This window comes from Pongo abelii, chromosome 20, assembly GCF_028885655.2.
Source record: "Pongo abelii isolate AG06213 chromosome 20, NHGRI_mPonAbe1-v2.0_pri, whole genome shotgun sequence".
Classification (NCBI taxonomy): Eukaryota; Metazoa; Chordata; class Mammalia; order Primates; family Hominidae; genus Pongo; species Pongo abelii.
The window spans coordinates 20436970-20453018 of NC_072005.2; positions in this window are offsets into that span (position 1 = coordinate 20436970).

A 16049-nucleotide genomic window follows, 5' to 3' on the forward strand; every position below is an offset into this window, starting at 1 on the left:
AATTCAGAAAGACAAAAACTTATTAATGCCCCTCCATTCCCCATAGCTTCTGAGGTTTAAGTTGTTCATTCCCTGGGTTTTAGGTTGTTGTTCTCTCTCTACCTCCACAGAACCAGTCTGTCCCATTCCAGTACCTATAATTTCACCCATATTCTTCTTACTTCCTACTTTATCCTAGACATTTTATCCAGTAGAGCCAAGTGAAATACAGACAAGGATATTTACATAAAACTTAATCAGAACTAAGTTGGAGTCCCATAAGCCCTATTGAGCTGCGATGGCACTCAGGCTGGCCTAAGGTTATGGAAAAGAATGCCATATTTTCCCAGGAATGATCAGTGTGGAATCGCAAATTTAGGAAATAGATCCTTAGAGCCCCCAACCGTTTCATCCTTCTCTTGGAGGCAATCAGGAAGAGATAATCCCCTTTTGGAGGAAACCATGTCTAATCAACAGATTACCTAACCAACATGTGTGGAAAAGGAGGTAAAATCAGACAGTTGACCCATTTTAGTAGATTTGGTAATAAATGCCACAAAGTCAGAGTTCAAGTGGTCTCGAAAGCCTAAAAGGTGACACAGATTAGTTTCAAGGAACACATGGTGTCACTGAGTGTTCCAGCTTCCCAGACGGTGAGTACCATGGCAACTTTGAGCAGGCTGGGAAACGATCCCAGACCTTTGCAGGTCTGTGAGAAATCAAACTTCCGGCACTTTGGAAGTCAGAAAACCAGCACATTGGGGGAGGCGGGATTACAATTACTTGGTGAGACAAGCTGCCCTGGCTACGTTCACTCCCGTCAGGTAGGAGAAGTTAAAGAACAGCCAGGCTCCCCCTCCGCAGGGCGGAACTGCTCTGAAGGTATGGAGGAGCGAGGCTGAAGGTGGAGCCTTCGCCCACCATGCCGGGAGCTAAAATTTCTTAACCAATGCCGGCCAGCGATGGCAGGGCTGCAGGACTACAATCCCATCGCGCACAGGGATCAGGGACTGTGCGCATCACTGGAGGAAGGGGCAGAGTGGCGCGCGCCTCGCTGAGCTTTCTGGGAGATGTAGTCTCATGGCAACTCCCAGCTCTTTGGCCACAAGGCTGCAGGACCTACAATCCCAGCCTGTACCAGGCTCGGGAGCGGTTCGCAGCACTAGAGGAAGGGGCAGGGCGGTGCGCGCCGCGCCTGATATGCTGGGAGCTGTAGTCTCGTCACCGTTCTTAGCCAACGGGTAGATAGCTTCAGAACTACAATCCCAGTATGCATAGGGGCGGTGCGTAGCCCTGGAGGTAGGGGCAAAGCGGTGTGGACTTACCGGTGTCCAAAGCATTGCTGGCAGCCAATTCCATGCCGCCCCCTTGCCAGGGAGAGTGAATACAGCTAGGGACGTGAAGGGTAGGTCTGGGCTGGGCATTGAGGAGGGTATTAGGCTAGGAAGTATACCTCACCTTTGCCCAAATCGGGCGGTTCGGCCTCCCCTCATTGGCCCTGTGCAGCTGGGTTGCCTCTGTCACGCGCACCCAAGGGTCTTTCCATAGTGTTGCGTCATCTCCAGCCCAGGGAGCTGCCTTCTTTCCTAAACTGCAATGGAAACTGTCCTGATGTCTGAGACAATGTCCGTTGTGCCGCAGCCCCCTGCCTTCTCTAGCCAGAGCGCGAGCTCAGCTGCTTTTGAGAGAAATCAGCCACCTGGCCCACCTGTGCACAACTTCAGAGCTTTGTAGGGGGTAACAAGGGCTGTGTCTTCAGGGAAATGTCACGGGCACTGGCGCCTTTTTCGCAAATGTGAAAGTTGAGAAATCAAGAAGGTTAATTATTGGGTTGCCCAAGATCTGCTAAGAGCAAAGAAGAAAACTCCATTTCCCAGGCATGTGTCTTGTGAGCCATTTTTTAATCAACCCTCTTAAGTGGACAAGCTCCAGAACACAACATGAAGCTGATGATGATTTAGGCAATTTATGCTTGAACTCATTGGCCTCATCTCAAGTCAGTGTCTCAGAGACACAGGTGGGACCTGATCCCCAAGGAACAGATAGCATTCCAGAATCGTGGGAGCAACTTTTGAGATGTGGAGCACCTGGGGGGTCATTTGAAACCCATCAGGTTGCTGGGCGTGGTGGCTCACGCCTGTAATCCCAGCACTTTGGGAGGCGGAGGCAGGCGGATCACGAGGTCAGGAGATCAAGACCATCCTGGCCAACACGGTGAAACCCCATCTCTACCAAAAATACAAAAAATTTGCTGGGCGTGGTGGTGGGCGCCTGTAGCCCCAGCTACTTGGGAGGCTGAGGCAGGAGAATGGCATGAACCCGGGAGGCAGAGCTTGCAGTGAGCTAAGATCATGCCACTGCACTCCAGCCTGGGCAACAGAGCAAGACTCTGTCTCAAAAAAAAAAAAAAAAAAACAGAAAAAAAAAAAAAAAAGAAACCCGTCAGGTTTCACATCTGTGCTTTGGATGGAAAGCCCGTCACCCACAGCAGTCAGGGATGTTCCTTAACTCACTGGGGCTCATCTGTTGAATTTTTCTATCCAGATAATGGAAACATCTAGGAGCACTTCTGCTTCCATGTAAACTCTTAATAATTGATGTCCGTAAAATTCTATGTTCTCAGGGTCAGTTCCTTTCGTTCCCATATGGTACCAGCTTTCATGTTGTTATATGTAATATGTAAAAACCTGGATGTTAATCTCTAAGACATTGTTCACGTCACATATTCCAGTATGTTTCATTTGTGATTTCTGAATGTAGGACAATATCAAAGAACTGAAAACCTGTTCATAAAAATTGGACCCTATTACTGTAGTTAGTGAATAATTTACCCCTTAGGGTTAATTACACCTGAGTTCATCAGCACCTGTGTAAAGAAAAGAAAAAAAAAATGTGGCATCAGCCGGTCATGGTGACTCAACGCCTATAATCCCAGCACTTTGGGAGGCTGAGGTGGGTGGATCACCTGAGGTCAGGAGTTTGAGTGCAGCCTGGCCAACATGGTGAAACCCCGTCTCTACTACAAATTCAAAAATTAGCTGGGGGTGGTGGTGGGCGCTATAATCCCAGCTACTTGGGAGGTTGAGGAAGGAGAATTGCTTGAACCCGGGGGATGGAGGTTGCAGTGAGCCAAGATCATGCCACTTCACTCCACCCTGGGAGACATGCCTTGTACTGTAACGGACAGCCTCTCCCTTCCCACCTAATTAGCCCTATTCAATTTTAAATAGTAGCCAATCAGGTCAGTTAGATTGTGCAGTAGGACTCCAGCCAATGGGGAGAGGACACAGCTACAGTATCTGCTGCGTTAGGGATAAAAACCCCTGCCCTACCTTGCTTGGTGTGCTCTTGCGAACACACGAGGTGCAAGTGGCACCCTTCTGCAGAAGTAAATTGCCTTGCTGAGAAAGCTTTCTGCCAGAGTGCTTATTCTTCTTTGTGGCACCAAGCATTTATTTCCAATGATCTTGGGGGCTTGTATGGGATTCACTTTCTCCTCTGGGGAGAGGTCCCCAGTCATCTCTCGTGAGGAGATGTATCCCACTGCTTTGTTGCCATGGCCTCAGAGGCAAGGGGATTAAGACTTCCCCTGGAGTGATGAATAAACATGGACTGTCAGCAATGCAGGCAGAAGGATCCTCACACACTGTGGTGATCAGGTAATTCTGTGCACAGACCAAGGTAAGAAATGTTGCAGGTGCGACAAAGTATTTCCTTGGTGGTCAGGATATCTTGGAGGTTGAAAGTGCATGAATGAGATTCAAGGACATTGAGTGCAGAGTGAGGGAGTCCAATCTGCGGTTCCATGGTCACCTCATACAGCTTATGGTGGCCCTCCTGTAAAGCAGTCCAGGTCAGGAGCTTGTACTGAACCCGCCAGTGCTAAGAGGGACCTAAATTCCCTCTGGAGAAGTGGCCAGAGAGGACGAAGCAAAAGGAGGAGAGTGCAAGAGACCTGCAATAGGTGGGGTTAAGCCTCTCGGGAGAGGGAAGGCAAGAAATTTCTAATATAATGGCTTGAGCCTCACCCCAAACTTCGAAGGTAGGAAAGGCAAGAAATCTCTAGTACAACGGATTGAGCCTGACCAGCACCCAAAATGGGAAATATCCAAGTAAGACAGGGAGTAAAAAGGATAAAGCTAACAGCAATGATATTCCCCTTGATAGTCCCCTAGGTTTCATGTTAAAGTATTGGAAAGATAATGAAAGGACTAAGCATAAGGAAAAGCAACAAATGATAAAATATTGCTGTTTTATTTGGACCCAAGAACCCATCCTCAAACCCTTAGTCTTCTGGCCAAAGTTTGGGTCAAATGATGATGTGATGTGTCAGCTTTTAATTCAATATGTGAATGATAAAATCCAGCCACTCAAGAAGAGCTGGACTATGCTCTTTGTTGGAGACAAGGACCTGTCCTCCTTTTTCCTTTAAAGACAACTGGGGGAAAGCCCGATCAAGCACCTCTGAAAGATAAGCTAGTTCCAATGCCTAAAGACTCCAATGCATGGGATCCCCTAGACCATCTTCCTCTTCTCAGTACCCCTGATCCCCCTTCTTAGGCAGCTGCTGCTGCCCCAGACCCCACTCCAAATCCCCTCCTCCCTACAAGCCTGATTCTTGGGAATTATCATCCCATGAGCCTGCTCCTTACCAGCCTAAGTACCGTTCCCTAAAAGGACTCCAATGTGAGGTAGAACAATGTAAAAAGGATATTCAGAACTTCCCTTTTCCTCTTGCCTCTAAGGAGTCAGCCCCAACCCTCTTCCTCTTAAGGGGGGTATCCTAAGGAGGGGAGCCATTGGCTTCATGGATGCTCCCTTAACTAGCTAAGAAGTTCAAAATTTAAAAAAAGAACTCAAGCCATTGTTAGATGACACTTATGGAGTGGCAGAGCAAATTGACCAATTTTTAGGACCTCAGTTATACACTTGGGCCGAGTTAATGTCCATCCTGGACTTCCTCTTTTCAGGGGAAGAAAGGAGCATGATCTGTAGGGCTGCTATGGTAGTCTGGGAACATGAACATCCTCCTGGTCAAAATATTCTGGCTGTGGACCAAAAATTCCCCACCCAAGACCCCCAATGGGATAATAACAATGCAGCTCACCGGGAACATAGACAAGACCTTAGGGAAATGGTAATAAAATGAATTCGAGAGACAGTACCCCAAAAACGAAATCTTTCCCGAGCATTCAACATTCAAAAAGGGAATGATGAAGGGCCTATGGAATTCAAGGATAGACTGAAAGAGCAAATGAGAACATATGCAGATGTAGATTTAGAAGACCCACTAGGGAAAGAAATGCTAAAGCTTCATTTTGTCGCCAATGGTTGGCCAGATATCTCAAAAAAATTACAAAAGACAGAGAATTGGAAAGACCATCCTTTGAATGAGCTTCTCAGAGAAGCTCAGAGAGTATATGTGAAGAGGGATGAAAAGAAGCAAAACCAGAAGGCAAAAATTATGTTATCCACCTTCCAGCAGGGGGCTCCAAACCCATACACTTCTAAACAAAGCTTGAGGGGACTAAAACCTATAAAGGATCCAAGCCTTCCATCTGTTGGGCCCTTTATTTATAATGGGCATAGGGAAGCAAAACCAAAGAATCCTAGAGTAGGAAAAGAGGAAGGACAGGATAAGTGTTTTAAATGTGGTAGAGTAGGTCACTTCATGAGGGAATGTTCCAACTGGGAGTAGGAAAAGAAGTTATTCCACTCATGACTTTTGAGGAAGAATAGGGGGGTCAGGGGCTATGTCTTTTTCTCTCGAATCCCACCAAGAGCTCTTGATAAATTTAGAGGTGGAGCCCAAATATGAGCTCATAACCTTTTTAGTAGATTCAGAAACAGCCCACTCCTCTGTTTGTTTCCCTCCATCTGATATCACCTGCTCCTTGAAAGAACTTTCTGTTTCAGGGGTAAAGGGAGAGGGATTTAAAGCCAAAATCCTAGAGGAAACAGAAGTCAGATACAAAAACGGATCAACTCATATTAAGTTTTTATTAATCCCTGACCTGAGGCAGGAATTAACCAATTAGGAAGGGACTTAATGTTAAAACTAGTTATAGGCTTACATGTTGGCCCAGAGGGATTCCTCGCTTCATTAAAGCTACTTATTACTGTGGATGAAAAATACATTCATCCTGATGTCTGGTCAAGAGAAAGAAATTGGGGAAGACTTCAAGTCCCTTCGATACACATAGAGTTCAAAACCCCTGGAAAAATAGTAAGAAGAAAGCAATATCCCATTCCCCTAGCAGGCAGAATTGGCTTGAAGCCCATAATTGAAGGTCTCATTCAGGATGGGCTCTTTGATCCCTGTATGTCCCCTTATAACACCCCAATACTGCCTGTAAAGAAATCAGATGGGTCATACCAACTAGTACCTGACCTCAGAGCTATCAACCAAATAGTCTAAGCTACTCATCCCATTGTTCCTTATCCTTACACCATCCTCAGCAAAATCCCATATGACCATCAATGGTTTACAGTAATAGACTTAAAAGACACCTTCTGGGCATGCCCCTTGGCTGAAAAAAGCTGGGACATATTTACTTTTGAATGGTAAGATCCTCATTCTGGATGGAAGCAACAGTACCCATGGGCAGTTTTGTCCCAAGGGTTCACAGATTCCCCTAACCTTTGGCCAAATGTTAGAACAGGTTCTGGAACGGGTTTCTACCCCCAAACACATGTTTGCTCCAATATGTAAATGATCTTCTTATAATTGGTGAGGCTGTAGAACAAGTGACTGATTTTTCCACCCACATCCTTAACTGTTTGCAAGGAGGAGGGTTATGAGTTTCAAAGGGAAAGCTTCAATTCATAGATCCAGAAGTGAAGTACTTGGGATACTTAATAAGTAAATGCAAATGAAGGATAGGGCCTGAACGAGTTGAAGGAATCATGTCATTGCCTTTGCCTAAGACTAAGCAAGAGCTCAGAAAATTTCTATGATTAGTTGGGTATTTTCACTTATGAAATGACTCATAGGCCCTAAGGACAAAACCTTTATATCTAAAGCTTACCCAAGAAAAGCCTAACCTTCTCCTGTGGACTTCTGAAGAAATCCACCAGGTTGAAGAACTTAAACATCAACTTATAACTGCCCCTGTCTAGCCTTACTTTCCCTAGAGAAAGCATTTCACCTTGTCATTAATGTGAACAAGGGGGTAGCTCTAGGAGTACTTACCCAGGAACACCAGGGGCATCGACAACCTGTAGCCTTGCTATCAAAAGTTTTAGATCCACTAACCTGTGGGTGGCCCGAATGTGTTCAATGCATTGCAGCTACCACCCTGTTAACTGAAGACTGTAGGAAAGTAACCTTTGGAGGAAACTTAGTTGTGAGCACACCCAATCAAGTTACAACTATCTTGAACCAAAAAGCAGGGAGATGGCTCACCGACTCAAGAATTTTTAAGTATGAAGCTCTCTTATTAAAAAGAGATGACTTAACATTAACCACTGACAATTCACTTAACCCAGCAGGTTTCCCAACAGAGAACCCAAATCGAAAAGGGCCAGAGCATAAGTGTTTAGATCTAATTAATTATCACACGAAAGTCAGGCCTGATTTAAGGCCCCTTTCAAAATGGGACAACACCTAATCCTTGATGGTTCTTCTCCAGTGAAGGAAAAAGGCATAACGGACATTGAGTAATTGATGATGAAGCTCTCGTGCTCTCACAGAGATAGAGTCGGGAAGATTGCCTAATAATTGGTCCGCTCAAACATGTGAATTGTTTGCACCAAATCAAGCCGTAAGGCACTTGCAAAATCAAGAAGGGACTATTTATGCTGATTCCAAATATGCCTTTGGAGTAGTTCATACTTTTGGGAAAATTTCGGACTGAACAAGGTCTTATTAATAGTAAAGGCCAAGACTTGGTCCACAAAGATGTAATCAGCAAAGTATTAGATAATCTCCAGCTGCCATAAGAAATAGCTATTGTCCTTGTTCCAGGACATCAAAAAAATACCTCCTTAGAAAGCTGAGGTAATAACCTTGCAGATCAAATCGCCAAAGAGGCTGCCATTAGGAAATGCCTCTCAAATGCCTGTTTTTCACTTAACCCCTTGCCTTCCTCCCCCAACTGCAGTTCCTATCTCTTCTTCTGCTGAAAAGCAGAAATTAATAACAATAGGGGCCAAGGAAAATTTATGCATGGTGGTGCATGCTCATAATTCCAGCTACTAGGGAGGCTGAGGTGGGAGAATCACTTGAGCCAGGGAGGTGGAGGTTGCAGGGAGCCAAGATCATGCCATTGCACTCCAGCCTGGGCAACAGAGTGTGACTCCATCTAAAAAAAAACAAAAACACCTTACTTTAGCCACAAAGACAAAAACACAAGATTGTACTTTTACATCACACACTAATGGGATAAAACAGGGACGCTTGTCCTGATGAAAGTTGTAATAAAGAAGAATAAGCATTCTCAAATGTAGGTGTGTGCCTTTGGACTTGGGCTGGTTTATCTCTGGCCATATATACAACATAGAGTAGGGGTCAACCTTGACATGACAGTTAATGACTCCCATGGCCTTAGTGCATTTACATCTCACAGAAGTCAACAACAAAGACCAGTGCTTTCTTCTTTTATGTTAAATGCAGCAGAATGTATGTCAGAGCATACCTCTGTTTGTCTACTATTCTAGATATAGTTTATAAGGCAAACAAGTTTATACATGTATGAAAGTTTCTTTCTGTTTTACTATTAGTACCAATATTTGTCAGTACTTCCACATTCTACATCTTTATTCTTTATAAATATAAATAAAAATATTGATACATTGGGATATATACATATACACACACATAGGTAAATAGATTTTTATTTTTATTTTTTTGAGATGGAGTTTCACTCTTGTTGCCCAGGCTGGAGTGCAATGCTGCAATCTTGGGTCACAGTAACCTCCACCTCCCGGATTCAAGCAATTCTGCTGCCTCAGCCTCCCGAGTAGCTGGGATCACAGGTTTGTGCAACCGTGCCCGACTAATTTTTGTATTTTCAGGAGAGACAGGATTTCTCCATGTTGGTCAGACTGGTTTGAACTCCCCACCTCAGGTGATCCACCAGCCTTGCCCTCCCGAATTTCTGAGATTACAGGCATGAGCCACCGCACCCGGCCAGGTAAATAGATTTTTAAAACTTACATACAGGATGAGTATGTCTATGTAAATATTTATGTATACAAGAAATATTCCCCAAAAGACAATTTTCAACCACTTGGCACAAATTATGCAGATATATAATTACTTCCAATCTCTTTTACTCAATAGCATTTCAGAATGAAACATATTTGTACAATATTGTTTGTATAAACAAAAAAACCTTCACCTTCAGTAGCATAGGCCTCAGAAATAAGCTGACAGCAAAGCCACATTATACATGCCATTCAGGTGTGCATTTCAGCATCCTGCATTCCTTCTCAATGTAAGTATGTGCTCTTCACATCCACTAGTTTGGGCCTGTTTTGATAAATCTGTAGTCACTACTTAGATAATTGGCTGATTGAATCTACCTAGGCTAAGAAAATTGGCTGATTGGAATCACCTTGGGCTAATCTAATTGGCTAATTGGATTCACCTATAGTGATATAATTGACTAATTGGTATCATTTGGGGTAATCTGATTGGCTGACTGGAATCACTTGGGCTGAGCTAACTGGGGCTGACTAGAATCACATGGGCTGAGTTCATTGACTGAATTTCTGACTTCTCAGAAGAAGTCAGAGAGAGAGCAACAAGCACAGCTCCACATTGTTGTGGATTGCTGGCACTCAGCAGAGTGGTGGCTAGAATGCCCTCTTCGCACCTGGCCATGCAGGCAGAGCCACTCAGGCCACTGGCCATCAAGCTATTAAGGTAATGACCTCTTACATACTTTTCTTTTGGGCTTTTTTTTTCAATACCTGCTCACAAATGGACATTAATTGGACATGCATATAAGCCTTTGTGTTTGTATATGTTTTCGTGTATACATGTTTTATATCTGTTTCTAAATCTATAGAAGAAAGTGCCTGGCCGGGTGCGGTGGCTCATGACTGTAATTCCCAACACTTTGGAGGGCTGAGGTGGGTGGATCACCTGAGGTCAGGAGTTTGCTCACAGGCACATAGTACATTCTATGTCCTTGTACTTTAATCAAGATATCTGTGCTGCATGTGCTTACAGTCATGTCCCAGCTAGCAGCTTATGCCACTTCCTTATTTGGGAATATTACTACTTTTCTAAGTCTTTTCATAAGCAACTTCCTCTTTTCCTTTGTTCTCCATTGCTTTTACCTATTTAGAAAAGTTTTAAGTTGTTAGCCAATCAGGTTCAGTTTAAATTGTGAGGTCTGGCTCCAGGCAATGGAGACAAGACACAGTAGCAGGGACAAGCTGCAAAAGGGATAAAAATTCCTTCTTCATTTATTCAGGTGTGCTCTTGCCATTATCCCTTCTGCAAGGAGCACCCTTTTGCAGAACGTAAATTTGCCTTGCTGAGAAAATTTTTGTCTGAATCCTGGTTTTTCCTTGTGGTACCATGGAACAAGCATCCTATTTCTAAATAAACATTTTACTTATAACAAAATGGTGGCCCATATGGGGAGCCATTCTCCTCCAGGGGGGTCTCCAGTCCTCTCTCATGAGGAGGCACCCCACTGCCTCATTGTGGCAGCCTCAGGGGTAAGGAATCAAGATCTACTCGGTGTGACAAATCAACCTGGACTCTCAGCAATGCAGGAAGAAACCAGCCAGTGACCTGGAGTAAAGGACCCTCATATACCATGTGGACTAGGCAACCTCATGCATGAGCCAAGGAAGGAAATGCCAGAGGAGCTGGTAAATTATTTCCTTGGTAGTGAAGACTAAGAAAAGAAAAGCAGCAGGGCGGTGAAGCATTCCTTGGTTAGGACACACCAAGGAAAGAGAAGCCTCGGGGCAGTAAGGCATTCCTTAGTTGGGAATAAGGGAAGAAAAGCCATGGGGGAGTGGCATCCTGACATCCTTAGTCTGGATGTCTTAGAGGTTACAAAAAAGTGAAAAATTCCCATTAGGGGGAGACTGAACCTCACACACTCCTCTGGCAGTAGGAAAAATAGTCAGAACTTCCCTTTCCCCTCCTCTCTGGGGAAGAAAGAGGCTAAGCTCCACTCCTGCTGGCTGCTCCCTAGGGGGAGGAAAAGGAGAGGGGAGAACAGCAGCGTAGGTGGCTGGCAGAGGCAGGGAAAGACCAGCAGAGAGGAAAGAGAAACTGAGAGAAGAAGTCAGAGAGAGAGAGCAACAAGCACAGCTCCACATTGTTGTGGATTGCTGGCACTCAGCAAAGTGGTGGCTAGAATGCCCTCCTCACACCTGGCCATGCAGACAGAGCCACTCAGGCCACTGGCCATCAAGCTGCAAACCTTCCATGCCACTCAGGCATGTCTTGCCACCCTCAGAGGATGGCAGGCCATGGACACCTGTAAGTTGGAGCTGAGCAGAAGAGTGTGAGTGCGCCAGGGCCAGGAGCCTGTGCCACCCAGCCAGGCAGCCAATTGCACCAGGAGGGGTGTGGATCCCTCTCCCCAGCCTGGCTCTGCATGGAAGAAGAGGGTGGGGACTGGCGCTGGGAAGAGAGCAGAGGAGGAGAACCTGCAGCAACTTGCAGCAGGCATCTGCCGAGTCTCTTGGCCGGCTGCGGCCCAGGGCCTGGACTGCAGCCATGAGGATCCCACCCAGACCAAGAGACTAAGTGAGGAGAGAAGCAAGAGGGGATGACAGAGAGAGAGAGAGAGAGAGAGAGAGAAATAGAGGGTGAGAATGAGTGAGAGAGAGACTGGAAGAGACAGATCAGAGAAAGATGCAGAGGGTGAGATCAGGGAGAGAAATACTATAAAAGGAAGTCAGAAAGTTGAGGCATGTCAAGGATTGTCTGTAACAGTCATAAAAAAATTATTTAAAAAGAATGTATTCAGGAAATATTGTAGAATTTAAAAGTAATCAGGCCTCCTGAATATAAAACTATTAAAGAAACAGTTTATATGCAAGGTATGTAAGGAAATTAAAATATCCTTTTAGTAAAAGGATAAAAAAGGTGCTAAAGAAAATTCAGAAGGACAAATGAATATTACTAAACCAAAGAGAAATGTTATCCAAACCCCTTATAAAAGAAATCTTGTTCCAACTGCATCGAGGAACCCAGGCCACAGCTCTCCAGCCCAAAGTTAATGCCAACAAATTTCCACCTCCAGCGGCTCCTAGAGAGGCTGTGGCATGAGCCGGCAGGGGGACCTAGCTATGGACAGACACTTCCTGTGCTGGGGAGGGTGCTGGGCAACCACTGGACAGCGCAAACCAGCCCGAGGCTGGTTTAATGTGCTTTAAATGTGTCCCAGAGATTCTGGTATGTTGTGTCTTTGTTCTCATTGGTTTCAAAGAACATCTCTATTTCTGCCTTCATTTCATTATTTACGCAGTAGTTGTTCAGGAGCAGGTTGTTCAGTTTCCATGTAGTTGTGCAGTTTTGGGTGAGCTTCTTAATCTTGAGTTGTAATTTGATTGCACTGTGACATGAGAGACTGTTTGTTATGATTTCCATTCTTTCGCATTTGCTGAGCAGTGTTTTACTTCCAATTATGTGGTCAATTTTAGAATGAGTGTGAGGAGGTGCTGAGAAGAATGTGTATTCTGTCGATTTAGGGTGGAGAGTTCTGTAGATGTCTTTTAGATCCACTTGGTCCAGAGCTGAGTTCAAGTCCTGAATATCCTTGTTAATTTTCTATCTCATTGATCTGTGTAATATTGACAGTGGGGTGTTAAAGTCTCACAGTATTATTGTGTAGGAGTCTAAGTCTCTTTGTAGGTCTCTAAGAACTTGCTTTATGAATCTGGGTACTCCTATGTTGGGTCCATATATATTTAGGATAGTTAGTTCTTCTTGATGCCTCAATCCCTTTACTGTTATGTAATGCCCTTCTTTGTCTCTTTTAATCTTTGTTGGTTTAAAGTCTGTTTTATCAGAGATTAGGATTGCAACTCCTGCTTTTTTTTTTTTTTAACTTTCCATTGTCTTGGTAAATATTCCTCCATCTCTTTATTTTGAGCCTATGCGTGTTTTTGCATATGAGATGGATCCCCTTAATACAGCACACTGATAGGTCTTGACCCTTTATCCAATTTGCCAGTCTGTGTCTTTTAATTGGAGCATTTAGCCCATTTACCTTGAAGGTTAATATTGTTATATGTAAATTTGATCCTGTCATTGTGATGCTAGCTGGTTATTTTGCCTGTTAGTTGATGCAGTTTCTTCATAGTGTTGATGTTCTTTACAATTTGGTATGTTTTTGCTGTGGCTGGTGCCAGTTGTTCCTTTCCATGTTCAGTGCTTCCTTCAGGAGTTCTTGTAAGGCAGGCCTGGTGGTGACAAAATCTCTCAGCATTTGCTTGTCTGTAAAGGATTTTATTTCTCCTTCTCTTATGAAACTTAATTTGGCTGGATGTAAAATTCTGTGTTGAAATCCTCTTCTTTAAGAATCTTGAATATTGGCCCTCATTCTCTTCTGGCTCATAGGGTTTCTACAAAGAGATCCACTGTTAGTGTGATGGGCTTCCCTTTGTGTGTAACCCATTCTTTCTCTCTGGCTGCCCTTAACATTTTTTCCTTCATTTCAACCTCGGTGAATCTGACAATTATGTGTCTTGGGGTTGCTCTTCGTCAGGAGTATCTTTGTGGTGTTCTCTATATTTCCTGAATTTGAATGTTGGGCTGTCTTGCTAGGTTGGGAAAGTTCTCCTGGATAGTGTCCTGAAGAGTGTTTTCCAACTTGGCTCCATTCTCCCCATCACTTTCAGGAACACCAGTCAGACATAGATATGGTCTTTTCACATAGTCCCATATTTCTTGGAGGCCTGTTCATTCCTTTTTATTCTTTTTTCTCTAATCTTGTCTTCTTGCTTTAGCTTATTAAGTTGATGTTCAATTTCTGATATCCTTTCTTCTGCTTGATCAATTCAGCTATTGATACTTGTGTACGCTTCACGAAGTTCTTGTGCTGTGTTTTTCAGCTCCTTCAGGTCGTTTATGTTCTTCTCTAAACTGGTTATTCTAGTAAGGAATTTGTCTAGCCTTTTTTCAAGGTTCTTAGCTTCTTTGTATTGGGTTAGAACATGCTTCTTTAGCTCAGAGGTGTTTGTTATTACCCATCTTGTGAAGCCTACTTCTGTCAATTCATCAAACTCATTCTCTATCCAGTTTTGTTCCCATGCAGGCAAGGAGTTGTGATCTTTTGGAGGAGAAGAGGTGCTGTGGTTTTTGGAATTTTCAGCCTTTTTGCGCTGGTTTCTCCTCATCTTTGTGGATTTATCTACATTTGATCTTTATGTTGGTGACCTTTGGATGGGGTCTCTGAGTGGAAGTGCTATTCCTTTCTGTTTGTCAGTTTTCTTTCTAACAGTAAGGCCCCTCTGCTGCAGGTCTGCTGGAATTCGCTGGAGGTCCACTCCAGACCCTGTTTGCCTGGGTATCACCAGCAGAACCTGCAGAAGAGCAAAGATTGCTGCCTGTTCTTTCCTCTGGAAGCTTCATCCCAGAGGGGCACCTGCCAGATGCCAGCCAGAGCTCTCCTGTGTGAGGTGTCTGTCAGCCCCTGTTGGGAGGTTTCTCCCAGTAAGGATACACGGGGATCAGGGACCCACTTGAGGAGGCCATCTGACCCTTAGCAGAGCTTGAACGCTGAGCTGGGAGGTTGGCTGCACTCTTCAGGTCTGTCAGGCAGGGATGTTTAAGTCTGGTGAAGGTGCGGCCACAGCCACTCCTTCCCCCAGGTGCTCTGTTTCAGGGAGATGGGGTTTTATCTAGAATCCCTTGCTGGGGCTTCTCCCTTTTTTTCAGCGATGCCCTGCCCAGAGAGGAGAAATCTGGCAGTTTGGCCACAGCGGATTTGCTGAACTGTGGTGGGCTCCACCCGGTTCAAAGTTCCTAACAGCTTTGTTTACACTGGGGGATAAAATCACTTACTCAAGCCTCAGCAACTGTGGATGCCCCTACTACTAATTTTTTTTTTTTTTTTTTTGAGATAGAGTCTTGCTCTGTCACCCAGGCTGGAGTGCAGTGGTGCAATCTGGGCTCACTGCAAGCTCCGCCTCCTGGGTTCATGCCATTCTTTTGCTTCAGCCTCCCAAGTAGATAGGACTACAGGCGCCCGCCACCATGCCCAGCTAATTTTTTTTGTATTTTTAGTAGAGACGGGGTTTCCCATGTTAGCCAGGATGTTCTTGATCTCCTGACCTCATGATCTGCCTGCCTTGGCCTCCCAAAGTGCTGGGATTACAGGCCTGAGCCACTGCGCACTGATGTATTTTATTTATATTTCTGTATCATTTTTATTATGACCATAATAAAGTGCTGAGATTACAGGTGTGAGCCACTGAGCCTGGCCACATAATCCTATTTCTATGTAATGTGTAAAAAAAAATTAAACTCATAGAAGCAGAGAGTACGATCATGAAAAAAATCCCCTATGGGTTTTTTGTCTGGTTAAGAGAGTTTCTTCATAATCATTCAGGAATTATATTTTCTTCCACCTTCTGCATCCTCCTGTCCTTCAGCCAATGGATGAAAAAAGATACAGAGAAGATACATTTGCCTTTTATTCACTTCACTTCCATTCACTATTAGTCAATGTAAGTACAGCTGAGAATAGCAGTTTTCTGTCAGGACAGCCACTTCACAGCAATAATCAATACACTGAAAAAAAAGTATAGGCATATGCATCAATAATGCTTGTGGTAAAATAAAGATTTATTTTGTTGATTTCTATTGTGCTTCTGTTATATTTGATCAAAAGCTAGCAAATATACAGCAGAAAAGGAATATTATTTTAAGTAAGAATATTGTGAAGTTATTTTGTCAATATAAGTAAAAATATGACATCACACTATTAATCTCACCTATAGTTGTACTACATCAAATGCTATTTTTTATTTAAAATTGTATTTCATATAAGTATTCAATTTCTATTACCCTCCTTTGCCATTTCAATGCCTTCTCCACTTTATATCAGTGGCAAACAGGCCAGCGGGTCCCAGGAAAGCACGTGGTG